Source organism: Salvelinus sp. IW2-2015, linkage group LG22 (assembly GCF_002910315.2).
Source record: "Salvelinus sp. IW2-2015 linkage group LG22, ASM291031v2, whole genome shotgun sequence".
NCBI lineage: Eukaryota > Metazoa > Chordata > Actinopteri > Salmoniformes > Salmonidae > Salvelinus > Salvelinus sp. IW2-2015.
The window spans coordinates 21704617-21712705 of NC_036862.1; positions in this window are offsets into that span (position 1 = coordinate 21704617).

Consider the following 8089-nt stretch of genomic DNA (forward strand, 5'->3'; position numbering starts at 1 on the left):
GGCCTTTATGGTAGAGTGGCCAGACAGAAGCCACTCCTCAGTAAAAGGCACATGACAGCCCGCTTGGAGTTTGCCAAAAGGCACCTAAAGGACTCTCAGACCATGAGGAACAAGATTCTCTGGACTGACGGAACCAAGACTTAACTCTTTGGGAAAAAAGCATCACGTCTGGAGGAAACCTGGCACCATGCCTACGGTGAAGCATGGTGGTGACAGTACAGAGAGATCCTTGATAAAAACCTGATCCAGAGCGGTCTGGACCTCAGACTGGGGGTGAAGGTTCACCTTCCAACAGAACAACGACCCTAAGCACACAGCCAAGACAACGCAGGAGTGGCTTCGGAACAAGTCTCTGAATGGCCTTGAGTGGCCAAGCCAGAACTCGGAACGAATTTCGAACATCTCTGGATAGACCTACAAAATATTTATGCAGCGATGCTCCAAGTCGAACCTGACAGAGCTTGAGAGGATCTGCAGAGAAGAATGGGAGATACTCCCCAAATACAAGTGTGCCAAACTTGTAGCGTCATACCCAAGAAGATCGAGGCTGTAATCGCTGCCAAAGATGATTCAACAAAGTACTGAGTAAAGGGTCTGAGTACTAATGTAAATGTAATATTTCAGTTTTCTATTTTTAATACATTTGCAAACATCTCTAAAAACCTGTTTTTACTTTGTTATTATGGGGTATTGTGTGTAGATTGATGAGGGAAAGAAACTATTAAATKTTTTTTAGAATAAGGCTGCAACGTAACAAAATGTGGAAAAAGTGAAGRCGTCTGAATACTTTCCRAATGTGCTGTATACCATGTAGTTAAATATAATTGTTAATATTTTGGGGGTTGCCTTGGTGTAACTACATAGTAATTACATAGTTATTGCAGAACTCGTTTCAATAACTAGTTGGGCAAAATCTGTGTATTCATCTTTATCGTTGCATATGGAATCCCAAATAACACCCTATTCCTTTATAGTGCACTACCTTTGACCGGGGCCCATAGGGTCCAGAGATACAACCATGTTAAACAGATGTGTCCACAGCAAGCAGCCATTTTGCAAAATATGCGCTTAGCAGGTTTGTTCCTGCAGAATGGATGGATCTCTCTCTCAACCTCTCCCACTCTCCCACTCTCCCACTCTCTAAACTCTCCCACTCTCAAACTAGCTCCATCAAACTCTCCCATTCTCTCTCTACCTCTTTCTGTCTCCCTCCCTCCTCTCTTTCCGTTGGTCAGCTCTTTGGGCCTAGGGTGCATTCCTGGGATGCCTGGTACATATGGTATAAATTCCATTCAGTCTGCTGAGGCCCCAGACGTCCACGCTGTCTGAACAYAGAGCACACACACAGACAGCACGCACGCGCAGGCCCCACCCTGTTCCTCTACCTCTATCTCGCTCACTGTCTGTCCCCCTCTCTGTCTCTCTAGCTTTCATTCTACCTCTCGCTTTTCACTTTTCCACCTTGTGTGTATGCATACAGTAGGTTGGCCAATGTATGTCTACATGAATGTATGTATGTATGTATGTATGTATGTATGTATGTATGTATGTATGTATGTATGTATGTATGTATGTATGTATGTATGTATGTATGTATGTATGTATCACAGGACGTTGGTGGCACCTTACTTGGGGAGGATGGGCTCCTGGTAATGGCTGGAGTGGAATCAGTGGAATGGTGTCAAACACATGGTTTCTATGTGTTTGATGCCATTCCATTTACTCCATTCCAGACATTATTATGAGCCGTCCTCCCCTCAGCAGCTTCCACTGGTGTGTATGTATGTCTACCTTCCTCACCATGTACAACTACGTATAGGGAGACTGAAATTCGGCAAGGCACTATAGCACTGGATCTTTAACTAGGTCACTTACAGGGCCAGGGATACAGGGCTGTGGGAAAAACAAAACCTGTGGCAGTCCATTTAATCAACAGGAGATTACACAATGACACAGCATCCCTCCCGCCATGTACTCCTTCCATCACAGGGGAAGTGGTACCCTATTCCCTATTTAGTGCACTATTTTTGACCAGGTGCTCTGGTCAAAAGTAGTGCACTATATAGGGAATAGGATGCCAATTTGGACACACCCAGGGTTTTCAATATCTGGATGGGACTAGTTCATGCTGAATTGGCACTGCTAAGTTTACTGTTACATACAAATTCTGGCTATTCCTTGGTGGTACTGGAAATGCCTTAAGGGTTCATGGAGATTAAATGGAACCAATGGAAGTTAAATTAGTTGAGCTGTAAACTGTTAACTGTCAGTCCAAACTTGACCAAGGCACTATGAGGACTAGAGCCAGTCCTAGCCTAAGCCCTGATGAGAGTGGACTAGACCCCAAGGCCGCTAAGAGCACAAGACTCAATCCCAGTCCCAGCCCTTAGAGATAAGGGGTCTGAACTCAGCCTTGAGTCACAAGTGAATTGATCCAAGCACCAAATAGGCTGGACTCTTCGAGATAGAGTTGAGGCTCATAGAGAACTGGTCTTGAATATATGGGAGTACTGGGATCTCAAATCAACATCTGCTGTATGGGTTTTTAAAGTCTGTCTGTTATTATTGAGATTACAGACTGACAATGTCTGCCTTCCTACACACAGTCCCACACACAGAGCCCATGTCTGTCTGATACACACCACCACAGCACCTACTAAGTAGAACCCACTCAGCCCACTCAATGTCTGTTGCTAACTTCTCAGTATAATGCCATTTCAAAAGAAGGCAACTAACATTGCTTGTGAATTCTCATCTGATCTGGTTCCACGCTCACTTAAGTGTTTGGAATTTTGTCAAAACTAAAACGATAAAAGTGTTATAAAATAATTATTACCTAGGTATAGTTTTTGGTTACATGGGGATTAATTGTAACAAACCAAGAAAGAACCAATTTACAATTAGAGTGTAAAGTAAAGTGTGTACTCTGATGTGTGATGCAGTGTATACATCTATAGCCATAGGGTGTGGCCCTGTCTGAAACGTGCAACCTCATTCTAGAATGCGCATTTTCACTGCAGTTCCTCACCCACTGGGAATACTCTGATAGCCCATCAATAACTGTCCATGTGCAATCCAGAATCCAGAACAGCCCAACTATGCTACTCAATAAGAGCTGCATTAGCACGCTAATGTCAAAACTAGAGTAATATTGGCTTCTGGTGAAATTAAACTGTTTCGTTTTTTTTCAGAGGATAGGATCAATGCAAGTAATCCAATGGTTAAATCCAATTTAACCTGCACTTGAATGTATGTACTTTTAATGTAAGGTATCCTTAAGTGTCCTGTAAGATGTCTGTCAATGAAATGAATTATTATTTTATTAATAGATCATAATGGTTTAATACCATTCATGTGAGGGAGTGGATGATTTCTAGGACTAACGAGAATGTTATGTCTCATACACACTTACCATACGAATGTACACACACATAAACACACACACATATCGTCACAACTTTTGCTATGACTACAATAATTTGACGGGAGTAGGGCAAAGGGAACACAGGACTGGAGAGAAAGACCTTGAATTACAATTATTCTTCTCTTTCATCATATCCTCCCTCTCCCAATCTCTCTCAATCCCTCTGTTCATATACGCCCATACAATCCGTCTGTCGGTCTGTCTGCCTGCCTGATTGCCTGCCGGTCCATCCGTCCGTCCACCTGGCCTGCCAGTCTGCCTATCCTGCCAGCCAGCAGGGCTGTCTTTCTGTTCGTCTGTCTTTCTGTCTGTCTGTCGTTCTGTGTGTCATTCTGGGGAGCGGCTCTGTGGAAATCAGTTTTAATCTAATCCAGTCATGTGGAGATAAAGACATACTGCTCGCTAACCACACACACACACACACACACACACACACACACACACACACACACACACAGCCAGGTCAGTGTGACGTGGCTAGACAATCAGGACACATAACAAACATACAGCCAGAGATGGAAAGATACTATGTTGTTTACGGTCTTGAGGGTTTGTCTCTGTAGCTGTAAATAAAAAGGTCCCTTTTATGAAGACTTTGATGTGATCCATTGGTTTTAGTAATAAGTAAAAAGAATCTTATCTGGGTTGTGCTCCATTCCTTTTTAATTCAATTAGATTGTGAGCCACACCCCCTCCATCCATAAAGCCACACCCCCTCGGTCATCCCCCAATCAATGTTATCTCATGTGATTTACAACTGAGGTATCACAGGTAGGTTAAATCAGACCTCACGGTAACCGTTCCTATGGAGGCACCCATCTCAGATCCTCCAAGTAGGTTTTAGTGCAGCATTCATTCATACAGAATAATTTCATTGTCCATTAGACGGACAATGGAGTCCCTCAGATAGAGAGACAGTAGGCTACGTGTCATGTACGTTAAACCATGTACGTTCAACTGTTCTCCAGTTACACCATTGAACCATCTGAGGTTACAATGGGGCGTTAACTTAGCTGCCACTGACATCATTTCCATGTAATTCTCCAAAAATGGTTCAAGGACTAAGTGTTAAAATGTGGCATTCAGATAGTCTGGCTGGAGCCAATCGACTATGGCCTGTGGCTGTTAGTTTTGCTAGGCTAGAAGTTACACAATTAATTTCCAAACAGCTGATAATTGCTGTCTAAGCGTTCTCTGGGGAGGAGGGGGGTGGGGGGTGGTTGTTGGAGGAAGTGGCCCTGAGGAACTTGGGAGGCTGAGGTCTTGCTTTTGTGACAAAACAGTCTTTCACTCTCCAGAGACATCAAACTAGAAGGTGTATGGGAAACCAAAAAGGAGACTACTGCCTGACTCTTGCCCCTTGCAACTCATCCAAGTAGCCTGCCTGGTCAATTTATTTTCAGCCAGCCTGGGCCTTAAGAATTCATCCACACCCAGTGAATAAGGATGAAGCATCAAAGTCACACCCGAGAAGAGACGAGTCACTGCCCAACAGAAATGGATAAGAATTCACCATTCCATTCCGCAGGCTGTTTGCCTAAGAGGCTTCAGAGAAAGGATGAATCCAACGAGGTCTTGACTGCAATTCAGAATAAATCGATTGTCTGGTGGTGGTGGAGTGGAATAGTGCTCGGGATATTATGTGTGCAAGGGAGCATTGTTGAATTAAATTGATAGGCTTTGAGGATTTGAGGAATTTCAGGTGCATTTAACAGTTATTGAGTGAATAAAAGATGACATAGTGACAAATCTTTAGAGTGGCGTGCAGCTTTCTTTGATGAGCTGTCACATTTTAACTAACAGCTCTCCTCTGAGTGTTGAAATCCTCAAACTGGGATTGCATAAGCATGAGTTGGAGAGCTTGTAAATACTTGTTCCTATACTTACATAATCCCTGTCACAAAATTCCACCGAAAAATAAGTAAATAATGGAAAAAGTTCATTTAAAAGAGCAAGGCCTATCATAGACTACTTCTTTTATTCAATAATGAGGTCAGACTGTTCATATCTTACCTTGATCAAAGGAAGGGAGACTCATTGGAGTTTGAATGAAGATCCTGCGGCTTGATCTTTAGGCGGTTGCCAGCCAGTTTATATGGAAGGTTACAGGTTCTCTCCACTTAAAGCAGGGCCTATGGCTACACACTTGGCAACGTAAAGTTAGAGAGAGGAAAAAGGGAAACAAGAAACTTCTGGCGAAAATTGTGATCCACATCCATGTTTCGCTGTAAAGGGTGGGGCCTTGAGGAATTCGCTCCGCAATTCTCTCCTTTAAATCGAATTAAACCAAATTACAGTGAGTTACTGTAACTAAATAATGAGAAGATATGAGTAAGGTTAAATTCATTATGTATTTAGTCTACCCTACTACTAAATGCTAAAAGTTAATAAGTCAAACATCAGATCTATGAATAGGTATTTTAACACGTTTTTACAGTACAGGTATGATCTTGATATTTTACATATTTAAAAAAAGTTTTAAATATGACCGAATCTTATTCTGGCCCCTTTGGCCCCATTCTTCTTCACAAGTAGGCTAGTTGATGGGCACGCCCGTAGACTCTATAGGGCACGAATGGACGCAATAGAAGTGTCCATAATCTAATCCATTTAACGTTTAACCTATATGAGATGGCCTTTGAAATAACTCATAAATCTAATATTCAATTCACTGCTGTATTGAATTAAGTAATATGGTAATTAATGCATCGCCTACAGACCAGCGGACTACATATAGTCCAAATGGAACTGCAAGTCAACTATTTGATTACATMATTTGTAACATTCAATTTGCTTCATTAGTAACAGTTATGGCAATATTCTCAGTAGGCATATAATCATCCGGGTTCATTTGACGCTCTATTTTATCTCTTAATTGCAGCCTATCTAGATTACTTTATTATATTCAGTTAAGGTTATTYCACACTCATAAAGACATTTAAACGTTTTTAAATTAATATTGACGCACTTACTTTTTTCTGTAGGTTAGACTAACTTCTTTCCTCGGTGGGACTCAAAATGGCAGTAGACTAGTTACAAGTATCGCCATTGATCATAAAGGAAAAAAATCTAAAGATATATWTTTTTAATCGATTATCGTGCGAGAATAGCTCTATATCACCAACTAGGCCTACTCCCCCACAGGTCCGTTGATTTCCCTTTCATATGTAGAATGCGATACTAACGTAAAGTTGCTACGTCCATTTCAAAACATTATACAGCGAATTAACCTACACGATTATTAAATACTTGTTATAATCATCCAAATAATAGCCGAATAGACTCCATCGGTAATGTTTGGAATAATGCACATTATCCTTGTCGAGGTGGCACTGTAGGTCGTATAAACGAATGCTTCCTTTTTCAAATGCGCCATTAATGTTGAAAATCGATCAGCTAGGCTACTTCTCACTGTAATAATGTCAAGCTTTATTATTATAAGCATTTAGTTCAGAGGAAAGCCTTGAAGAAGAAAAAAACGTTTTGAAGACAGCCACACCTTAACTCTCTCAATCAAATCTGGCAGTTCTAGTAATGGACGAAACGCATCTATTATAGCTCTAGTTTAAAATACACGTACAACTATTCAGCTACCACTCTTGTATCTATTAGGACGCGCTACATTGTAACTTAATCCGTAAAAACGAAGATACCGCCCCAGTTTCACTTCCCAGTTTCCTAGCGGTTCCCCAAACAGCAAGTTGCTCTATCGCCGCGTCTTGGTTCTTTCTAGCCCAACTCCCTTCAAACCGGCTTCTCACTGCGATCAGCTGGCAGCGCAGTGACGCCAATAGCAACAGCTGGCCAATCAAACTCCAACGTCAAAGAACACTGACGACTCCCACTGCTTATGCACCCTGATTGACAGGTGCTCTCACAAATGTTGAGGGGGATGACTATGGGCAAGGAGGCGTGAACAAGAAATGCCTACCAATAAGAGTGGCATACAGGAGAGACGTTTTACCAATGTTAGGGTTGTGTAAAGTAGTTGAGTACTGTGAACTTTTCTAGTTAAAACAGGTTTCATTCAAAATATAGAGCAGGACTCTGTGTGTGTTGCAAGGAGGTTACAGCATCTCTAGTAGTAGGCTATATAAGGTGGTTTCCTTTCCTCTTCTCTCATTTAGACATAATTGCACAGGAGGAGAGGAGATGAGAAAGGAGAGAGGAGGAGGAGGAGAGGAGGAGAGGAAAGAGGTGGAGAGGAGATGAGAAAGGAGAGAAGAGGAGGAGAAGAAAGAGGTGGAGAGGAGATGAGAAAGGAGAGAAGAGGAGGAGGAGAGAGAGGTGGAGAGAAAGAGAGAGATAGAGGAAAGAGGTGGAGAGGAGATGAGAAAGGAGAGAAGAGGAGGAGAAGAAAGAGGGGAGAGGAGATGAGGAAAGGAGAGAAGAGGAGGAGGAGAGAGAGGTGGAGAGGTGATGAGAAAGGAGAGAGGTAGGAGGAGAGGAGGAGAAGAAAGAGGTGGAGAGGAGATGAGAAAGGAGGAGAGGAGGAGGAGGAGAGGAGGAGAAGAAAGAGGTGAGAGGGAGATGAAGAAAGGAGAGGAGGAGGAGGAGGAGAGGAGGAGAAAGAAGAGGTAGAGAGGAGATGAGAAAGGAGAGAGGAGGAGGAGGAGAGGAGGAGAAGAAAGGAGGTGGAGAGAGATGAGAAAGGACGAGAGGCGT